Raw genomic sequence first — 22,784 nt, 5'->3', positions numbered from 1 at the left:
AGAATTTAATTGGTTCAAAGAAAACTTATTCTGCCTGGCAGCAGGAACTCTGTGTGTCAGGTGAAGTGTAATAAAGGTAAGGAATAACAAATTGATTTTTGAAGTAACTGATTGAGTATATCTTGAATAATGAGTCTGGTTATAAAAATAGTGTTAAACAAGGCCCTGTTGCTAACACTCCTGCCTCTGACAGAAAGTCATGGTTCAAATCTTTCAACAGAATAATTGGAGAACAAAAATCTATGCTGGATGTATCACTGCCTGAAGTGAAGTCTTTTGAATGAGGCTCCGCCACCCTTAAGTAGACACAAAACATTCCAAAACACTATTTTTAGACCCTCAGTAGGACCAAATCAGATCATCTGGAAAGTATCACTTCATTGTTTGTGGGCAGATGTGGTAAACAAATTGGATTTCCTTCTTAAATGACAACAGTGACGACAGCTTGAAATAACTTCATTAGTTTATGGACATTTTGGAAATCCTGATTTACTAATGGTATGCAAATATAGTGCATTTTTGGTCATAATGTACCAGAAAGTATAATTTTAAACTGAGCACCTGGTGAAATACACTTTAGTATATCATGTTGTAACAGTTGGCCTTAGGTAAAGTACATTTTGTATAAATCTTAGCCCCAATATTGCTGAGAAATGTTGGCAATTCTAGACCAAATCTGACAGATTTTGATTTAAATTTCACATATCCCATGCAAAGAAAGTCCAAAGTTGCTGGCTGAGTTTCACCATCCATTCTTTTTTTCTGGTCCAATGGCAGAGTTCCATCTTGCTGAGTTCCCTCAGCATCTAACCTGTGGAATTAGCTCCTGGATCTTTCAGCAGTTTGCTTTTGATAGAGGTTCTGTGACCTATTTTGTTTCAGTCAGTGGGGATAGGTTGTAGGGTTTTGAGGTGTGAGGAAAAAAAGAAAAAACTGAAGTTAATTTGCTTTCCTCTGAAAATATTTATTTATGATTTGTTTAATGAAAATTGCTCTTATGTATTTTAGTTGACTCTCTCTTACTTCAATAATTTAGCTAAGTTATTAGCTACTGTTGACCCTTTGAGCTGCATGAAAATATGGAATTTCATTGCACTGTGGTGTATATGACAATAAACTAGTCTGAATCTGAACTGTTTCAAGTTTGTCAGGTTTTTACTCAACTTTGTCTGTCTCAGATATTCAGAAACTTGGAAAATCCCCACAGTCAGGTTGGAGGAACAACACCTTATATTCCATCTGGGTAGCCTCCAACCTGATGGCATGGACATTGACTTCTCAAACTTCCGCTAATGCCCCACCTCCCCTTCGTACCCCATCCGTTATTTATTTATATACACACATTCTTTTTCTCTCTCTCCTTTTTCTCCCTCTGTCCCTCTCACTATACCCCTTGCCCATCCTCTGGGCTTTCCCCCCCCCTTTTCTTTCTCCCTAGGCCTCCTGTCCCATGATCCTCTCATATCCCTTTTGTCAATCACCTGTCCAGCTCTTGGCTCCATCCCTCCCCTTCCTGTCTTCTCCTATCATTTCAGAGCTGCCCCTCCCCCTCTCAAATCTCTTACTAGCTCTTCTTTCAGTTAGTCCTGACGAAGGGTCTCAGCCCAAAACGTCAACTGTACCTCTTCCTAGAGATGGTGCCTGGCCTGCTGCATTCACCATTAACTTTTATGTGTGTTGCTTGGAAAATCCCCAACAGCTTTGTTAGCTGGCGATGTTAGGAGTAGGGAAGCTTTGGGGACGAGGGTTCTCAATTCCATATAAAACAAACCATCCATATCTGGTCTCAAGAAGTTCAAGTGAATGGTGATTGCAGGTGGTAGATCAATAGCAGGAAGTTCCAGCCTCGTTTACAATGGCATTTATGAAATTCTCTGGATTAAAAATTAGAGCTGGAATTTCATATGCAGTTTCCTAATAACCACAGCATGAGTGTGGAAATAAATTATGTTCTTTTCAAGAAAATTATTCGGCATAAATACATTTGCACTATTTTCAACAGCCCATGTGCAGGATGTGCACTGCATTTGTTGCCCCTGCTGAAAATGGTCAGGGATAAAGATGAATCCATATCCATAAGCTTTTAGAATCACAGACATAGAGAAATATGGCATGGATATAGGCCTTTTGGCCAACAAGATTCAGACAACCACAATGCCTAGATGCAGGAAGATTGTTTCCGATTGTTCCCGATATTGGGGAAGTCCAGAACGAGGGGTCACAGTTTGAGGATAAAGGGGAAGCCTTTTAGGACCGAGATGAGGAAAAACTTCTTCACACAGAGAGTGGTGAATCTGTGGAATTCTCTGCCACAGGGAACAGTTGAGGCCAGTTCATTGGCTATACAGTATTTAAGAGGGAGTTAGATATGGCCCTTCTGGCTAAAGGGATCGGGGGTATGGAGAGAAGACAGGTACAGGGTTCTGAGTTGGATGATCAGCCATGCTCATACTGAATGGCGGTGCAGGCTCGAAGAGCCGAATGGCCTACTCCTGCACCTATTTTCTATGTTTCTATGTTTCTACCCTGCTAGTCCCAATTTCCTGCATTCGCCACATATCTCTCTAAGCCCTGCCCCTCTATGTACCTACCCAAGTGCTTGTTAAGTGATACTATTGTCCCTGCCTCCACCACTTCTCTGGTAATTTGTTCCAACTCCTGCATGAAAAAGTTCAAAGTTCAAAGTAAATTTATTATCAAAGTACATATATGTCACCATATACAACCCTGAGATTCATCTTCTTGCGGGTATACTCAATAATCCATAATAGAATAATATCCTTAATAGAATCAATGAAAAACTGCACCCAACCTGGTTGTTCAAACATTGTGCAAAAGGCAACAAACAATCCAAATACAAAAAGAAATAAGTGATAATAACGAATAACTGAGTAATAAATATCAAGAACATGAGATGAAATTGGAAGATTGGAAAAACTTTAAAAAGCAGCAAAGAACTGCTAAGCAAGCAATAAAGAAAGGGAAGATAGATTATGAAAATAAACAAGCTCAAAATATAAAAACAGATAGTAAAAGTTTCGATAATTATATAAAGTGGAAAAGAGTGGCTAAAGTGAATTTAGGTCCCTTGGATGACAAGAAGGGGGAGTTGATTTTGGGTAAAAAGGAAATGGCCGAGGCTTTGAATGACTATTTTGTGTCAGTCTTCACAGTGGAGGACACGACTAACCTGCCAAAGAGAGATGTTATGGATGCGATGGAAGGTGAGGACCTCAATACAGTATCACAAGAGAGGTAGTGTTGAGCAAACTTCTAGGCCTGAAGATAGACAAGTCCCCTGGTCTTGATGAAATGCATCTCAGGGTACTGAAAGAAATGGTAGGAGTTATAGTAGAGGCTTTGGTGATAATTTACTAAAACTCTCTGGACTCTGGGCAGGTCCCGGTGGACTGGAAGACAGCGAATGTCATGCCACTTTTCAAAAAAAGATATAGGCAATAGACAAGTTAATTTAACATCTGTAGTTGATAAAATGCTTGAAGCTATCATTAAAAAAGAAATAGCGAGGCATCTGGAAATAAATGGATCTATTAAGCAGATGCAGCATGGATTCAGTAAAACAGGTTCTGTTTGACAAATTTACTGGAGTTCTTTGAGGATATAATGAGCACAGTGGACAGAGGGGAATAGATGGACGTTACTTACTTGGATTTCCAGAAGGTGTTCGATAAGGTGACGCATAAAAGACTTAGCCATAAGATAAGAATGCACAGGGTTGGAGGTGATGTATTAGCATGGATAAAGGATTGTTTAACTAATAGAAACCAGTGAGCTGGGATACATGGATGTCACTCTAGTTGGCAATTAGTGGTGAGCAATGTGCCACAGAGTTCGGTGCTGGGCCCACAACTGTTCACGATATACGTTAATGATTTGGAAGGGGGACCGAGTTTAATGTGTCAAAGTTTGCTGATGACACTCAATTGAGTGGGAAAGCAAATTGTGCAGAAGATACCAAGAGTCTGCAGAGAGATATAGATAGGTTAAGTGAGTGGGCGAGGGTCTGGCAGATGGAGTACAAAGTTGGTAAATGCGAGGTCAAAAATGGAAGATCAGATTATTACCTAAATTGTAAAAAAAGACTGCAGCATGCTGCTGTTCAGAAGGACTTGGGAGTGCCTGTGCATGAATCACAAAGGGTTGGTTTGCAGGTGCAGCAGGCTATCAAGAAAGCATTTGGAATGTTGGCCTCCATTGCTAGGGGGATTGAATTTGAGAGCAGGGAGGTCATGCTGCAACTGTACAGGGTACTGGTGAGGCTGCACCTGGAGTACTGCGTGCAGTTCTGGTCTCCTTACTTGAGAAAGAACACACTGGCTTTGGAGGCAGTTCAGAGGAGGTTCACCAGGTTGATTCCAGAGATGAGGGGTTAGACTATGAGGAGAGATTGAGTCGTCTGGGACTGCACTCACTGGAATTCAGAAGAATGAATCAGCAGGTGAGACTAGAACTAGGGGACATAGCCTCAAGATTCAGGGGAGTAGAATTAAAACATAGAAACATAGAAAAACCTACGGCACAATACAGGCCCTTCGGCCCACAATGTTGTCTCTTTTAAGTCTGTCCCCTCTCACCCTAAATATGGTCACCCTAAATGTGGGGTGACCATATAACAATATCTAAAATTATGAGAGACATAGATAAAGTGGATGTTTGACTTTTCCTCAGGGTAGGGGAGACCAAAACTAGGGAGCACAGATTTAGGGTGAGTCATAGTCATAGTCATACTTTATTGATCCCGGGGGAAATTGGTTTTCGTTACAGTTGCACCATAAATAATTAAATAGTAATATGTAAATTATGCCAGGAGAGGGGACATAATATCATGGCTGATCTGGCCATGGACTCATCTCCATTTACCTGCCTTTTCCCCACATCCTTAATTCCCCTACTATGCAAAAATCTATCCAACCTTGTCTTAAATATATTTACTGTGGTAGTCTCCACTGCTTTGTTGGGCAGAGAATTCCACAGATTCACCACTCTCTGGGAAAATCAGTTCCTCCCTATCTCCATCCTAAATCGGAGCAAGAAGGATGCGGGTGAACGGCAAAGGATTTCCGGAGCGAAGGCAGTTTTACTACTCGGGGTTAAAGAGAGTAAGACTGCGCAGGCACGTGACGTCAACTAGTAGAACGGGAAAAGTTTAAAAAGAAGACCGCCATATCCAGCAGGCAGTGGAGTGAAACGTAGCAGAATGATAGGGCTTTGGCTCAATGGACTTAGGCGGTAATGGGATGAGGCGAGGTAGGTCTACCTGTGTTAATTGCGGAAAGGAAGTAGTATGTGCGTGAGGCCGGTTTTCTGTGCTCGGTGTCAGATGTGGGAAGTCCTGGAGTCTCCCAGTCTCCCGGACGGCCATATCTTCACCCAGTGTGTTGAGCTTCAGCTCCTAAGGGACCGCGTTAGGGAACTGGAGACGCAGCTCGATGACCTTTGCCCGGTCAGGGAGAGCGAGGAGGTGATAGAAAGGAGTTACAGGCGGGTGGTCACACCGGGGCCACAGGAGACAGACAAGTGGGTCACAGTCAGGAGGGGGAAGGGAAAGAGTCAGGTACCAGAGAGTACCCCTGTGGCTGTACCCCTTGACAATAAGTACACCTGTTTGAGTACTGTTGGGGGCCACAGCCTTCCTTGGGGAAGCAACAGTAGCCGTGCCTCTGGCGCACAGTCCGGCCCTGTGGCTCAGTATTGTAAGGAAAGGAAGAGGAAGGCAGTAGTGATAGGGGACTCTATAGTTAAGGGGTCAGACAGGCGATTCTGTGGACGCAGGAAAGAAACTTGGATGGTGGTTTGCCTCCCAGGTGCCAGGGTCCAGGATGTTTCAGATCGCATCCAAGATATCCTGCAGTGGGAGGGAGAACAGCCAGAGGTCGTGGTACATATTGGTACCAATGACATAGGTGGGAAAAGGGAAGAGGTCCTGAAAAAAGACTACAGAGAGTTAGGAAGGAAGTTGACAAGTAGGAACGCAAAGGTAGTCATCTCAGGATTACTGCCTGTGCCACACGACAGTGAGTATAGGAGTAGAGTGAGGTGGAGGATAAATGCGTGGCTAAGGGATTTAAGCAGAGGGCAGGTATTCAGATTTCTGGATCATTGGGACCTCTTTTGGGGCAGGTGTGACTTGTACAAAAAGGACAGGTTGCATTTGAATCCCAGGGGAACCAATATCCTGGCGGGGAGGTTTGCTAGGGCTACTGGGGAGAGTTTAAACTAAAATTGTTGGGGGGTGGGAACCAAACTGAAGGGACTGGGGAAGAGGCAGTTGGTTCAGATATAGAGAAAGCTTGGAGACAGTGGGAGATGGAGCACAGGCAGGTGATAGAGAAGGGACGCACTCAGATGGACGGTTTGAAATGTGTCTATTTTAACATAATGAGTATTGTGAACAAACTGGATGAGCTTAGAGCGTGGATCAGTACCTGGAGCTATGATGTGGTGGCCATTACAGAGACTTGGATGGCTCAGGGACAGGAACGGTTACTTCAAGTGCTGGGTTTTAGATGTTTCAGAAAGGACAGGGAGGGAGGCAAAAGCGGTGGGGGTGTGGCACTGTTGATCAGAGATAGTGTCAGGGCTGCAGAAAAGGTGGACATCATGGAAGGATTGTTTACAGGGTCTCTATGGGTGGAGGTTAGGAACAGGAAGGGGTCAATAACATTACTGGGTGTTTTTTTATAGGCTGCCCAATAGTAACAGGGATATCGAGGAGTAGATAGGGAAACAGATCCTGGAAAGGTGTAATAATAACAGAGTCGTCGTGATGGGAGATTTTAATTTCCCAAATATCGATTGGCATCCCCCTAGAACAAGGGGTTTAGTTGGGGTGGAATTTGTTAAATGTGTTCTGGAAGGTTTCTTGACACAATATGTAGATAAGCCTACAAGAGGAGAGACTGTAGTTGATTTGGTATTGGGAAATGAACCTGATCAGGTGTCAGATCTCACACTGGGAGAGCATTTTGGAGATAGTGATCATAATTCTATCTCCTTTACAATAGCATTGGAGAGAGATAGGAACAGACAAGTTAGAAAAGCGTTTAATTGGAGTAAAGGGAATTATGAGGCGATCAGGCAGGAAATCAGAAGCTTAAATTAGGAACAGATGTTATCAGGGAAAAGTACGGAAGAAATGTGGCAAATGTTCAGGGGATATTTGTGTGGAGTTCTGCATAGGTACATTCCAATGAGACAGGGAAGTTATGGTAGGGTACAGGAACCGTGGTGTACAAGGGCTGTAATAAATCTAGTCAAGAAGAAAAAAAGTGCTTACAAAAGGTTCAGAGAGTTAGGTAATTTTAGGGATCTAGAAGATCATAAGGTTAACAGGAAGGAGCTTAAAAAGGAAATTAGGAGAGCCAGAAGGGGCCATGAGAAGGCTTTGGCGGGCAGGATTAAGGAAAACCCCAAGGCATTCCATAAGTATGTGAAGAGCAAGAGGATAAGACGTGAAAGAATTGGACCTATCAAGTGTGACAGTGGGAAATTGTGTATGGAACCGGAGGAAATAGCAGGGAAACTTAATGAATACTTTACTTCAGTATTCACTATGGAAAAGGACCTTGGTGATTGTAGTGATGAATTGCAGCAGACTGAAAAGCTTGGGCATGTAGATATTAAGAAAGAGGATGTGCTGGAGCTTTTGGAAAGCATCAAGTTGGATAAGTCGCCGGGACCGGATGAGATGTACCCCAGGCTACTGTGGGAGGTGAGGGAGGAGATTGCTGAGCTTCTGGTGATGATCTTTGAATCATCAATGGGGATGGGAGAGGTTCCGGAGCATTGGAGGGTTGCGGATGTTGTTCCATTATTCAGGAAAGGGAGCAGAGATAGCCCAGGAAATTATAGACCAGTAAGTCTTACTTCAGTGGTTGATAAGTTGATGGAGAAGATTTATGAACATTTGGAGAGGTATAATATGATTGGGAATAGTCAGCATGGCTTTGTCAAAGGCAGGTTGTGCCTTACGAGCCTGATTGAATTTTTTGAGGATGTGACTAAACACATTGATGAAGGAAGAGCAGCAGATGTAGTGTATATGGATTTCAGCAAGGCATTTGATGAGGTACCCCACACAAGACTTATTGAGAAAGTAAGGAGGCATGGGATCCAAGGGGACCTTGCTTTGTGGATCCAGAACTGGCTTGCCCATAGAAGGCAAAGAGTGGTTGTAGATGGGTCATATTCTGCATGGAGGTCGGTGACCAGTGGTATGCCTCAGGGATCTGTTCTGGGACCCTTACTCTTTGTAGTTTTTATAAATGACCTGGATGAGGAAGTGGAGGGATGGGTACATAAGTTTGCTGATGACACAAAGGTTGGAGGTGTTGTGGATAGTGCGGAGGGCTGTCAGAGGTTACAGTGAGACATTGATAGGATGCAAAGCTGGGCTAAGGAGTGGTAGATGGAGTTCAACCCAGATAAGTGTGAAGTGGTTCATTTTGGTAGGTCAAATATGATGCCAGAATAGAGTATTAATGGTAAGACTCTTGGCAGTGTGGAGGATCAGAGGGATCTTGGGGTCTGAGTCCATAGGACACTCAAAGCTGCTGCGCAGGTTGACTGTGTGGTTAAGAAGGCATACGGTGTATTGGCCTTCATCAACCGTAGGAATGAGTTCAAGAGCCAAGAGGCAATGTTACAGCAATATAGGATCCTGATTGAGTGAACTCGGCCTTTTCTCCTTGGAGCAAAGGAGGATGAGAGGTGTCCTGATAGAGGTGTATAAGATGATGAGAGGCATTGATCATGTAGGTAGAGGCTTTTTCCCGGGGCTGAAATGGCTAACACAAGAGAGCACAGTTTTAAGGTGCTTGGAAGTATGTACAGAGGAGATGTCAGGGGTAAGTTTTTTACGCAGAGAGGGGTGAGTGTGTGGAATGGGCTGCCAGTGATGGTGGTGGAGGCGGGTACAATAGGGTCTTTTAAGAGACTCCTGGATAGGTACATGGAGCTTAGAAAAATAGAGGGCTATGGGTAACCCTAGGCAATTTCTAAAGTAAGTACATGTTTGGCACAGCATTGTAGGCCGAAGGGCCTGTATTGTGCTGTAGGTTTTCTATGTTTCTATTTTTCTAATTTACTGCCCCTTCTTTCTGAGAATCAGCCTTCAACCAGCATTCTGTTACCTACCTCTGAGCCAATTTTGAATCTACCTAACTAGCTCTAGCTAGTATCCATAGACCTAACTACCTCACATGCGGGACCTCTTTTTTTTAGCGCATCGCACCAGACAGTCAGCCATTCTTGTCTGGCGCATGGTGTCAGGATTGGTCTCCTTTCGGATTAACCAGGTCACAATATGAACCGGGACCTCATTGAAGAACTTGCTAAAGTCCAATTACAGAACATCCACTGCCTTAGTCTAATCTCCCTTTTTAGTTACTCCTTCATAAAATCTAAAATGTTCATCACCACTTCCCACTGAAAAAGCCATGCTGACTCCTCCCAATCAGACTCTGGTCCATGCAGATGCTGGCTATTGATGAAGACAGCATCTTGATGTCATGGTTGCTATTTGCAACCATTGCTAACCATACGGAATCCTTAACAATCTTCACCAGTTTTCCATGAGTAATGCTACTGCAACTGCGATAGAACTGCATAGGATCACTGGATCAGGCAAAGGAGCATGGACAGCATGCAGAAAGGAAATGCACACACTGTGACTAGATGACATTGTGGTATAATGATGAATAAAGTTGATTTGCAGTTTTATGTTTTGCTGCAGGTCAAATAAATCCCTCAAGTATCAATAGCCGAGAGAAAGTAAGATTTGAAAAACTATTGCTGAATGGGAAATTAAGTTAATGCTTCTGTGTTGATTATGGATATGGATAAGATTGGCCTTAAATGAATGTGCTCAAATGGGGAAGATTAATTATAACAGAATTAGACGGGAAGTGGAGAAAGTAGATTGGTAGTGGCTGCTTGAGAGCAAATCCATATCTGACATGTGGGAGTCTATTAAAAGCCAGTTCTTTAGAGTTGAGGACCAGTATGTTCCTGTCAGGATGAAAGATAAGGGCAGGAAGTTTTGGGAATCTCGAATGACAAGAGATATTGCACGTTTAGCGAAAAAGAGAAAGGAAGCATGTGTAAGAATTTGGAAGCTGAACTCACACAAGGCCCCTGGAGAATGTAAAGGGAGCAGAAAAGTAAAAGAAGAAATCTGGAAGTCTAAAATAAGCAATGAGGTGCTCTTGGCAAGTAGAATTAAAAAGAATTCAAGGTATTTTTAACAAATCATTACAGTAAGAGGGCAGTGCGGCCAAGGATAGGTCTACTCAAGGACGGAGAATAAGATTCATGCATGGAACTCCTTAATGAGTACTTCACCACTCTACACTCCAAGAAGAAGAGCATAGATGATGGTGAGATTCAGGAGACATATATTAATTTTCTAGAGAATATTCATATTAAGGAGTAGGTGTAGGGTGTCTTGAAAAACATTAAGGTAAGTCCCCTGGGCTAGTGAGATATATTCCAGGATACTGCAGAAAGCAAAGAAGGGTTTTGCTGGAGCCTTGACAAAGTTTCTGGTATCCCCTTAAACCATGGGTGAGGCCCCAGAAGACCAGAGAATAACCAGTTTTGTTGCTTTGTGAATAAGGTCAACAGGAGCAAACCACAAAATCACTGGTAGGGAAATAATAGGATAAGTTCAAAGTAAAAAATATTACCATGTACAACCTGAGATTTCTTGCAGACATACTCAATAAATCCATAACAGAATAATAACCATACTAGAATCAATGAAAGACCGCACCATGAGGGTGGTCAACTAGTGGGAACATTTCAGTGATGACAAGTGAAGTTGAGTGAATTTATCCCCTTTGGTTCAAGAGCCTGATGGCTGAGGGGTAATAACTATTCCTGAACCTGGTGGTCTGAGTCCTGAGGCACCTGTACCTTCTTCCTGATGGCAGCATCAAGAAGGGAGCATGACCTAGGTGGTGGGGGTCACTGATGATGGATTCTGCTTTCCTACGACAACATTCCATGTAGACGTGCTCAATGGTGAGGAGGTCTTTACCCATGATAGACTGAGTCGTATCCATTTCTTTTTTGTAGCATTTTCCATTCAAGGGCACTGGTGTTTCCATACCAACATGTGATGCCATTCAAAATGTCGTCCTGACACCTAAGCATCCTAGAAGAAATATTTACTTGGAAAAGCAAAGATTTAATTGGGATAGTCAGCATGACACTTTGCCAGTTAAATCCTGTCTCTTAGGTTTTCAAGAAAGTGACAAAGATAATTGATGAGGGTAGGGCAATGAATGTTCTATACACAGAATTTAGTAAAACACTTTAATAAATTCCCTTGTGATAGTGTGTCCAAAAGAATAAATCACATGGGATAGTGAGTTGGTAAAGTGGATCCAAAATTGGCATAGTTGTGGATAGTGAGGAAGGTTATTAAAGAATTAGTTGGAAATTGGCAGATGGATTTTAATCCAGAAAAGAGTGAGGTGTTGCACTTTGGGAGGTCAAAATGCAAGAGAAAAGTGTACAGCAAATGCTAAGACTCTTGTGAGTATTGTTGTACAGGAGGAAACTTGGGCAGCAATACAATAGTTCCCTGAAAGTGACCTCTCATATCCCTTTTGCCAATCACCTGTCCAGCTCTTAGCTCCATCCCTCCCCCTCCCGTCTTCGCCTATCATTTTGGATCTCCCCTTCCCCCTCCCACTTTCAAATCTCTCACTAGCTCTTCCTTCATTTAGTCCTGATGAAGGGTCTCGGCCTGAAACGTCGACTGTACCTCTTCCTAGAGATGCTGCCTGACCTGCTGCATTCACCAGCAACTTTGACATGTGTTTTTTTGAGAAGGCAGTTTGTTGGGTGGGTAATGTCTGTCACTATCAGAGACTATGTACTTTTTTAACTCCTAATTCCCTTAAATCTATTTACCACTTACAAGAGTGTGGTGAAATGCTTCAGATTCAGATTGATTTCTTTATCACTTCTACATCCAAAACATACAGTGAAATGTTCGCTGCTTGCCTTGAAGAGTGGGCAACCAAAAGGTTGAAGAAGGTCACTCCCTCTACTTCTGGTGTATCATGGTTCAGGTGTGAATGATTTATAAACTGCACTGCTGCAGGTTTGCCCAGAGCCATTGATATCACCTGCCATAAGTAATACCTACCATTTAGGAATCTAATACTGGCCAGCTTTGGTTTGGTTCCAAGTCACACACCAGTCTATCTCTCCATTATCACTTGGGCAAAGTTTTGGAATCCCTCAGAGAGGAGAAATACATTCTCCAGAACAGCGGTCCCCAACCACCGGGCCGTGGACCGGTACCAGGCCGCAGAGCATGCGCTACCGGGCTGCGAGGAAACGATATGATTTGGCGATAGGAGTCAGCTGCACCTTTCCTCATTCCCTGTCACGGTCACTGTTGAGCTTGAACACACGCGAGTTCATTACGGGCGCGTCATCCATGTCAGCGGGGGAAAAAGATCAAGTCCTCGAGCTTGCAAATGACGGCGGGCTGAAAAGTATGTTTGACATAACATCTCTGTCGGCATTCTGGATCAAAGTCAAGGCTCAATATCCTGAGATAGCCACGGAAGCACCGAAAACGTTGCTTCCATTTCCAACAAATCTCTGCGATGAATGTAACAAAAACTAAACTGCGGAATAGACTAGACATAAGGAACCCCCTTCGAGTATCGCTGTCTCCCATCACCCCTCGATAGGACCGTCTTGTTGCAGGAAAACTAGCCCAGGGCTCCCACTGATTCAGCGATATTGGTGTGTTGCAATGATTTTATATGTTCATACGGGGAAAATATGTGCTGTTTGTTTAATGTCCAAACGTCACTTAAAATGTTACGATGCTATTGACTTACTTATATAACCATATAACAATGACAGCACGGAAACAGACCATCTCTGCCCTTCTAGTTCGTGCCGAACGCTACTCTCACCTAGTCCCACCGATCAGCACTCAGCCCATAACTCTCCATTCCTTTCCTGTCCATATAGCTATCCTATTTAACTTTAAATGATAATATCGAATCTGCTTCTGCCACTTCTACTGGAAGTTCGTTCAACACTTCTTCAAGCTTCCCTGTCCTCCCCTGATAATTGACTTATCGCTATATTCATGTGAGGAAAATATGCGCTGTATGTTCAATATTAAATTCGTTAGATAAACCCTTTTAGAAACGAAATTGAGTGTATTAGCCACTTGTCACCGATATTCCAGTCCTGATTAACACCCCCCCCCACCGAACAGAATGGCCAAAAACGATTTTGTAGAGAGCTAATCGGCACGTGCACGCATGCGCAAGTTACACATGCGCACTGGTGCCCGCGCAAGGCTTCATGGTCATTGTAGTCTTTCGGGGTAAACCCAACGTATTTGACTGCTAACAACAGGAATTCTGCAGATGCTGGAAATTCAAGCAACATACATCAAAGTTGCTGGTGAACGCAGCAGGCCAGGCAGCATCTATAGGAAGAGGCGCAGTCGACGTTTCAGGCCGAGACCCTTCGTCAGGACGCTACTCTTGTCCGTTGGCAACCTTACCCATGCCCCCCCACCCGGATCGGCCGGTCCGCAAGAATATTGTCAATATCAAACCGGTCCACAGTGCAAAAAAGGTTGGGGACCCCTGCTCCAGAAGGACCGCAGAAGTCAGAAGTTCCTCCTCACATACTCAGGAGCACTTAGGAATGACTCTTTAATCCCAGCCTTGTTACCGATGCCATATTTTACGAGTGAGTACAGATAACAGGATCTCTATTTACATCTCTGTGCCAGTCTGTGTGCTTAGTGCTGGGTGGGGCATACGCCTGGGCTCAGCGCAGACAGTGGTTTGTACAGCTAACAACTACAGTTTTCTCTGAACAGAGTCTATTTAAGTAATAGAGGACACTGAACTTTTGAAAGTAACTATACCCACTTCTCCCATTTTCTTTTGCCAAATATGCAGGGAATAGAGGATGAATTGTGGACTTCAATTTACCCTTAGTCACATATAGCAACATGGTCAGTCAGCCTGATTGACAACTGAATTATCCAATCATGCCACTTTATTACTCTGTTCACTCAGTCTCAGAATAGCATTGTAACCTTAAAGAAGTATAGAGATCTGCTCAGTATGCTATACACTTTCACTTCCTTATTTTCTGTAATAGTTCATTCCAGGAGTCACAAGAGACGACAGATGCTGGAATCTGGAGCCAAAAATAATCTGTTGGACGAACTCAGTGGTAAGGTAGCAACTAAGGAAGGAAATGAACAGTCGATCTGTCCGGTCAAGTCCTCCTTCTGGACTGAAAGAGTAGAGAGGAAATAGCCTGTCAGAAGAAGTGAGGGGAAGAGGTGGAGCAAGAGCTGACAAGAATAGGTGATAGACAGTTAGAGTGGGGTGAGAGTGTAAGGGAGAAACAGCAGGAACATCTTCACTCTCCACAACACCGAACACAATCGATGGCTCCCTTTCGAGGACACACTATCAACAGTGTGACCACAGTAAGTGATGCTTGGTTTAAAGAATTCACACCAGTTGGTTGTGCTCTGACCACATAATCTTCTAATCATTTTAACACTGTCTTGAGATTTTAGAGATGTTCCTTGTCATCTTTACCAGAACGATGATGTTACCCAGGCAACACAGAGTGCCTGGACAGCCTTGCAGCACCTGATCCATAGCTTTCTGCCAGAGTGCAGGTTGTTATATTTCACTGTTACGAGTATCATTCCCAACAGGAGATATCCTTTCTCCAGTATAAGTTCTTCATTGGATATCTACGGGTTTCAGTTCAATATCTTTGAAATGCCATTCAAACTCCATTTGTGGAATAACTGAAACAGCTAAGCCAGTGTCCAGTTCCATTTTAATTAATTTGCCATTCACTTTAGACGTAAGTCATATTACTTGACTTCTGGTATTTTTCACATTGTAAATCTCAAGGCTGTCAGTCCTGTGTCACTCTGTTCATTATCAGATTTTTCATCAACAACATGCAAATTAGTGCCCTTATTGACAATTTTATCTTATTTTCTTCTCTATGTAGTCGATTTGTTTTTGTCTGCCTGACATGCTCTTCGTATGTGTCCTACACAGACAATTTGTTCAGTTAGACAGGTTTCTGTTTAGTCATTGCAATTTTGTTCAATCTCAATTTCAGTCCTGACTGCAACTCAATTATGTCTCTGGCTGCTGTTTCCATTAATACAGTGAATTTAACTGCTCTTTTAAATTTGAGTGGTGCTTCAGTTAGAGCCATTTTTGAATGCTTTCATGTGAGTTTCCACAAACTAAACAAGCACTCGTTATGTCATTAAGCCCATCACTGAAGTGACAATGCTCAGACAACCTCTTCAGTTCAGCCACATACACTGAAATAGACTCCACTTCCTTTTGATTCCACTAAAGTGTTCTGCAATCAACAATGCTTTTGGTTCTAAATGTTCCTACATCGCTTTCACGATATCAGCAAAGCTCACTTTGGTTGGTTTGGTTGGATCAGTCAATCTTCTAAGCAAATTGTATGCTTTTCCACCAATTGCACTCAGCAAAACTTGCACTCGCTTCACATTGGCTATTTCATTTATTTCAAAATACAGCTCAATTCACTCAGTATACATATTCCAGTTATCTCTTCTGCAATTGAACACATCTGTCTTTCTGATGTAGCCAGCCATTTCTGTTTTATTTATTTATTATTATTTTCATCCTGTACTTACTGTTTAAGAACATATAAATTTTGTCGATTTCTGCCTTTTTAACTCAACCTTCTCTCCCAGTTCTGGAGAAACGTGCTGCACTTTTTTAAACTTGATTGTCCCTCTCCCCTTGCAAAGGTAAAAAAAAGCATGCGACACTTCAACAGGTTGGTAGCCATCTCGGGTTCATTTTAAAACTTACTCATTGCCATTGTTATGCCTTTTATCTCCAAAACATAAAACTAATTGAAAGAAAAACACAGAGCCAGGGATAACTTGTGTAAGTTTAGTTTTTACTTTAGAGATTCACACACTTATGATATGTTGACATATTGCTGTATGCCACTCATATTCTTTTACCTGTAACTGTAAACAACAAAGAATGCTTAATCAAACACTATATTTACAATATTACTCAAATATTACTGAAATATTAAAAATACAACATCTTCTAGCTCTCCTAAGTCCCGTCTTAAGCTCCTTCCTGACTACCTTATAACTCTCATGTCCTCTCTGACCTTTGGTTCCTAAACCTTAAAAATGCTTTCTTCTCCATCTTGAGTAAATGTTCTACCTCTCTTTTCAACCTTGGTTCCTTCCTCCTGCCATCCTTCTCCTGCCCCAATGGAACAAATCTATTCAGAACCTCATGAAAATGCTGCTTACTCAACCTCCACATTTCTGTTGTGCATTTATCTGACTATATTTGTTCCCAATTTATGCTCACAAGTTCCTGCCTAATAGCGTCAAAAGTCCTTCCCCAGATAAATACTTTCCCATATTATATGCTCCTATCCTTGTCCGAGGCTAAACTAAAGGTCAGGGAGCTGTGGTCACTGTCTTCAGAATAATCACCCACTGAGAGATCTGTCACCTTACCGGATTTATTGTTTAGTGCTAGATCAAGTGTGGCCTCTCCTCTAATAGACCTATTCACATATTGTGCCGGGAGTCCTTCCTAACAAATTCTGTCCCTATCCAAACCCCTTGCATTCAAGAGGTGCCAATCAATATTCAGAAAGGTTAAGTCACCCATGACAAAAAAAAATTTCCAAAATCTGCCTGTTGATCTGCTCCTCAAAGGCCCTATTGCTAATGGAGGCCTTATAGAATACTCCCAGTAGAACAATTGCTCCTTTTCTGTTTCTGACTTCTACCCACACTGACTCAGCCAATGACCCCTCCTCAACATCCCCGCTTTCTGCAGCTGTGTTACATTCCTGATTAGCACTGCCACATCCCCACCTCTTTTACCTCTTTTACCTCTTTCCCTGTCCCTTTTGAAACACCTAACCCCCATAACATCCAGCAGCTATTCCTGCTCTTGTGGCAGCCAAGTCGCTATAAGGGCCACAATGCTGTATTTTCATGCTCTAGATTCATCACCCTTGTTCCTGATATCTCTTGCTTTAAAGTAAACAAGTACATAATCTTCAGAGGATGCAATCAATTTGTGCTCTATGGAGGCACTACCTCACCAAGCTTCAACTCCAACCAGGTGGCTTGAAGGAGATTTAGCCTCCATCATCCAAGTAATCTGCTGGCAGACGGATTGTCGCACAACGGTGAGAGCTCAAACTCCCTGTGAATACTGAAAGCTCGAACAATGGTGACTTTCACTGTAGATCTCAGACTACAGGTAACTTCTGCTTGCCCTAAAATGAAAATTGAGATATCAGCATTTTGGTTATGGCTGCAACTATTGAAGAGGAGTTGGTGACAATTTTCAAACCTGGAGGAGAAAACATTTCCAGCTTCAGTGCAAAGCCATGTGCATGGCAGGAGATGGCTTCCAATTCCCCTTGAGGTTTGATCTTTCAAGCAGGTATGGCAAGACCCCAAGAATTTCATTCGGCAAACCCATCCATCTCTAGATTTGGGTTGTTCAATTAAGATCTTCTTCTGAGTCTTTCAGCATATATCACACATGCAACCTCAACCTTCAGAGTGCTAATAACTGGGCTAACATTCCTTGGCTGCTCTCCACTCTTGCTCAGTGACTCACCAGATGTAGTTTACACCTCTAAACTACCCTCTGCAACGCCAGTAGCATTGCAGGTGGGTGTGGTAGTCAAATTACGTGACAAGTAATTACGTGTAGTCAGCCAACATAGGACTTCTCAACAAATAGAAAAGAGGAAGAGGCAGGAGAAGGTATTAGTGAGGGAAGTTAGATGGGTGTGTTTAAGGAATTAAGGTAAATAGAATGACTTCCTGGCATCTTCAGTGACGTATGCACTACTTATCACTGTACTAGCAGTGTGACTCTCATACTAATGATAAAGGTGTGACATTGTGATGGATACATGAGAACTACGAAAGTACAGTATTTTGATTGATGGATGTAGTTGTTCACAAAATTGGATGGCCATGTCCACACAAGTGTGGTCTTTACATTTTCTGTGGCACTGCATTCATGTCCTTGGTTCTTCATTCCTAGTGTTGTTCACCTGTCAATTCTCCTGGAGTATTGGTCAAGAGGACTTCCTGGGTACATACAGTCAGGGAACCTCACGTTCCTCTCTGCATCTGTTGACCAAAGCCTTTAATAGGCATCCGTTAGTCTTGAGAGACCATGGATTTGCGCCTTGAAAGGTTTCCAAGGCGCAGGCCTGGGCAAGGTTGTATAGAAGACCAGCAGTTGCCCATGCTGCAAGTCTCCCCTCTCCACGCCACCGATGTTGTCCAATGAAAGGGCATTAGGACCCATACAGCTTGGCACTGGTGTCGTCGCAGAGCAATGTGTGGTTAAGTGCCTTGCTCAAGGACACAACACGCTGCCTCAACCAAGGCTCGAACTAGCGACCTTCAGGTCACTAGACGAACACCTTAACCACTTGGCCACGTGCCCACATCCCTTTTTGTGTGCCCAGTCTCACCCCTGCTTTGATAACTCTTCCAACAAGCTGCCAAGACAAGTGAATTGAATTCTACCACTGTTGTGACCTAAAAGGAGCTAGCTCTGAGGGATTTAGTTTGTTTACACTTAGACCAGCATTGGTACTGCTTCTAGAAGTTAGATTCATAAGCATTAAATTGCTGCCTGCTTAGGTTATTCATCTTGAATCAAGATGAATAATTAATCATGCATCACATTTCTAGAATATGTTTTCCAATGTTACCTAATTTCTCGCAAGATTAAAACCGGGAAATTATTTGAAAGAGCAAAAGTACGATAAAATAACAAATGAGTTCATCATCAAGATATTCTAACCAAGGAGAAACTGGAAAAGGAAGGTGGAAAGGAAGAGTGGAGCGACCTCAATAGAGTGATTGCACCCTTCCTTTTCATTCAATTGCTTTCGTGTATGGTTTTACTATGGAAGGATAACGTTTGGCACACTCTACGAGAAGCTCATGTTGACACTTCTTTATTGGTAAAATGTGTATTCCATTAGAATAACATACTCCATATTGATTATAGCCATGAGACCGTTAGTAGGCTTCTTTATCCCATACAAAGTTCCAGACCTGTGAGAGGAATTACAAATAACATTCTGTTACCAAGGGTACAAGAAGTTAGCTGTTATTAATACCTATATTATCACCAAGGGCTTTGTTTAACTAGTCTAAAACATGAAAAGGGATCCAATGGACTATATTTTATACATCTTTGCTGCATGTTGTAAAACTTATCCCTTTTTTTTAATGATTCTGGTTGGTTTTGCAAACAAATTGTTACTTGATGAATCAGGACCATGCGAGCCACCTCCATTTATTTTAATTGTACATAGTGTAGTTGCCAGCATAACACCATGACTATACCAGTGATCAGTGTTCAGGGTTCTATTCCTGCTGATATCAGTAAGGAGTTTGTATGTTCTCCCCATAATTGCATGGTTTCCTCCAGGTCTGCCCGTTTCCTCCCACATTAGAAAGAAGTACGGCTTAGGGTAAATAAGTTGTAGGCATTCTCAGCTGGTGCCAGAAGCATGGCAACACTAGCCTGTTTTCCTCAGCACATCCCTAGACTGTGATGGTTGTTAATGAAAATGATGCATTTCACGGTATGTTTCGATGTACATATGATAACTAAAGCTAGTCAGCTGCAATGAAAGCCTGAATGGATCATTTGAATCCCAGCATACTGTAGGTTTGAACTCTAGGGATGTTACAATTTTATCTGATTTTAGACCACAGGTGATCTGGGCTGATGAGAGAAAATCCAATCACGTTTCTGAACAAGGAAAGGGAACTGGTTGCAAAGTCAACCATCATTAAAAGCAAGTTCACTCCTTCTGTTGAGAATGGATCCACTTTTGCTGGAAAATCATGCACATGATAAAAAGATGAATTCCAGGGAGGAAATTTATTTTGCTTTCCTGTTAGTACTGTGAGATATGAAAGCACAGTTAACTGCTATCACCCATGCTCTTGTGCAGTAGTCGATGTCAACTTTGAAATCCTCTTGTTTCTACATTGATGCTGTTGGAAATTTCTGCTCCTCAGATGAAGATAAGATTATGGGGATAATCTGTAGTCTTTCCAAAAAATAACCTCTGGGTTATGTAAAAACATAAGTGGATGAGAGTTCTTAAATTGGAGTATAGGAGTAGAATCATGCACAGAATAATAATTCAGGCAGATTGATTTTATACGAAGTATAACTGGCACCTTGAGTGATTTGCAAAGGAAGTGTAATGGAAAAAGGCAAAAATGGGATGATATATTTTTGGAAGCAATGAAATAAGCGGATGAAGTCAGTTTTAATAAGGTTATTGGAATTGAAGGCTGTCCAGAGCTTTCCCCTTCATGTTGTACCCTATATTTTCTCTATACCAAGCATCATATGACAGTTGGCTGGATACAATTAGCTGTGTAGGCTAGATCTTTTCTCAGTCTGCTGATTTTATAAGTCTCCTATCTGCCAATAACATCTGCCAATATGACTGCAGGTTTTATTGCATAGCTTTGAGCAGAGGTGTTTACAGAATAATGAACGATTAACATCTGTAACGATAAAGAAACTAGCTAATATATCATGATTTTGTGATAAAGTAACAAATGTTAAATAAACAGAGCAGATTACATTAGGGCGAATTTTCTGTGTACATTCTGGAGAACCTCAGCTGCTGCCAGCAAGCAATGGAAGTCAATGTGTGCAGCACTTGGACAACAGCTATGAAACCTCTCTGAGCTTCCTTGATGGTAGGCTTAGTGGAAGAATTGTATTATTTTAGTTCAAAATGTTAAAATTTAATATCAATTCCTGTTATAATGAATGGAATATGCTGGACACCTGAATTGTTTTTTTTAAGCAGTTTCATGCCTGTAGATGCCATTATAATTACCTTCATAGTGCTGTGAAAACTCCAGCCCTTCTGTTGTGGGATGAAGGTGCACTATTGAAATGGGCTGGCAGCATAGGCAGCCTTGAGCAGTAGTAAGAAATATATTGCAATCTTAATGGAAAGCACAGATTTCATACGTAAGACATCAAAAATATAAACGCTGCACAATATTTTTTAGATTATGCGCCTGTGCACAGCATGACCCACTCACATTCATGCAGTAGAATATTGCAGTCAATAAAGCTAGGCCACTTCAACTCTTCCTTGTTTGGTGAGAGTGCTTAAAACCAATATGAAAAGTCAACCCCATACGATAAATTCATGTCCCTGCACCTGCTTCCTTTATTAAAATCTCCTTGAAATTATCATTCAATAAACAAGGGAAAATCTGTATACTGTATGCTGGAAATCAAAGGGATACACACAAAATGCTGCAGGAACTGAGCAGGCCAGGCAGCATCAATGGAAAAGAGTAAACAGTTAACATGTTGGGCCAAAACCCTTCATCGGGAGTTCTTCCAGCATTTTGTGTGTATTACATTATCATTCCATAGATCAGTTCTGCAAAAGTTTAGAATATGCTAAACTAAAAAGCTCAATATTTTCAATTTCAGCAAATCCAATTTAGAAAATTAGTGTGAAGCTGGTTGACTTGCAGTAACACTCTAGCTTACCTGAAGCAAACTGTAGCAATAAGTTTCAAAAGTATAGTTTTCATTTTGATTTATGCTTGCGCAGTCAGCTCAGTTCTTTCATTAACTAACAGCTTTTCCTTTAGCTTTGCCTGACCAGAGAACAAGGTGAAATCTGAAAGCCCACCTCAGGCATGAGGGTTTGTACAGGAAATGATCTGAAGTCTCTTAATGAATAATTTATTCAAGTGATGATTTCATGAAATATTCTCTCAAGTGATGGCTTTCTCAACTACAGTGTGCGCCAACCAGCTTTTAGAGCTGACAGTCAGTGTTTACAGTGACTACTGCTAACTTCTGGAAAATTGCCTTTAATTCCACACCATTTGACCATATTCATCAACTTCCATAAGAGCGAGAAGTTAACAATTACACTTAGCTCAACTTGTTCCTGGAATGATCTCACAATGGAGTTAGGCATTGAATCTGCAGAATAAAGTGTAACCGAGAAAGTGTAATGCAGGGAAAAAGCCAAGTTGTTCTTGGGCCTGATGGTATATGCTTTCAGGCAATCCATTTTCTGCCTGATTGGAGAGTGGCGAAGAGAGATTGTCCTAGGTGGACAGGGTCCTGGATGATGTGGTTGTTTTTCTGAGATTGCAAGAAGTGTACACAGAGGCCATGGAGGTGAGGCTAGTTTTTGTGATGTGCTGAGCTGTGTCTGAAACTCTGCAGTTTCTTGGGCACTCAGGCAACGCAATAAGTTATTTTTTTGTATGGCTGTTTTTTTTTTGTTTACTCATGGGATTGTTTGTACCTATCGGGTCTATGTACTCCAAATGTCACAGTTAATAGTAGCAAAGAGTTTGCCGCAAAAATCAGCTCACTTCACACAGTTACAGCCATTCATTGTTTTAACAAAGTAAAACTTTTCCAAATGTTTCCAATGAGCAAAGTTTTGTTAATCCTGAAATGTGGATGAAAGACATTATTGTTAACTGGGTACAATGCATCTCATTGGGCAGAGAGTGGTGTACTTTTCAAAATTTGTACTACAAAGAGTCAATGGAATTTGAGCAAACATTCATAAATGGAATATTTGTAAATTGAGGAGCACTTGAAACTGAAAAGTTTCACGTCATCACC

The sequence above is a fragment of the Mobula hypostoma genome, chromosome 8, assembly GCF_963921235.1.
Source record: "Mobula hypostoma chromosome 8, sMobHyp1.1, whole genome shotgun sequence".
Lineage (NCBI taxonomy): Eukaryota > Metazoa > Chordata > Chondrichthyes > Myliobatiformes > Myliobatidae > Mobula > Mobula hypostoma.
This window is presented reverse-complemented; position numbering follows the sequence as displayed.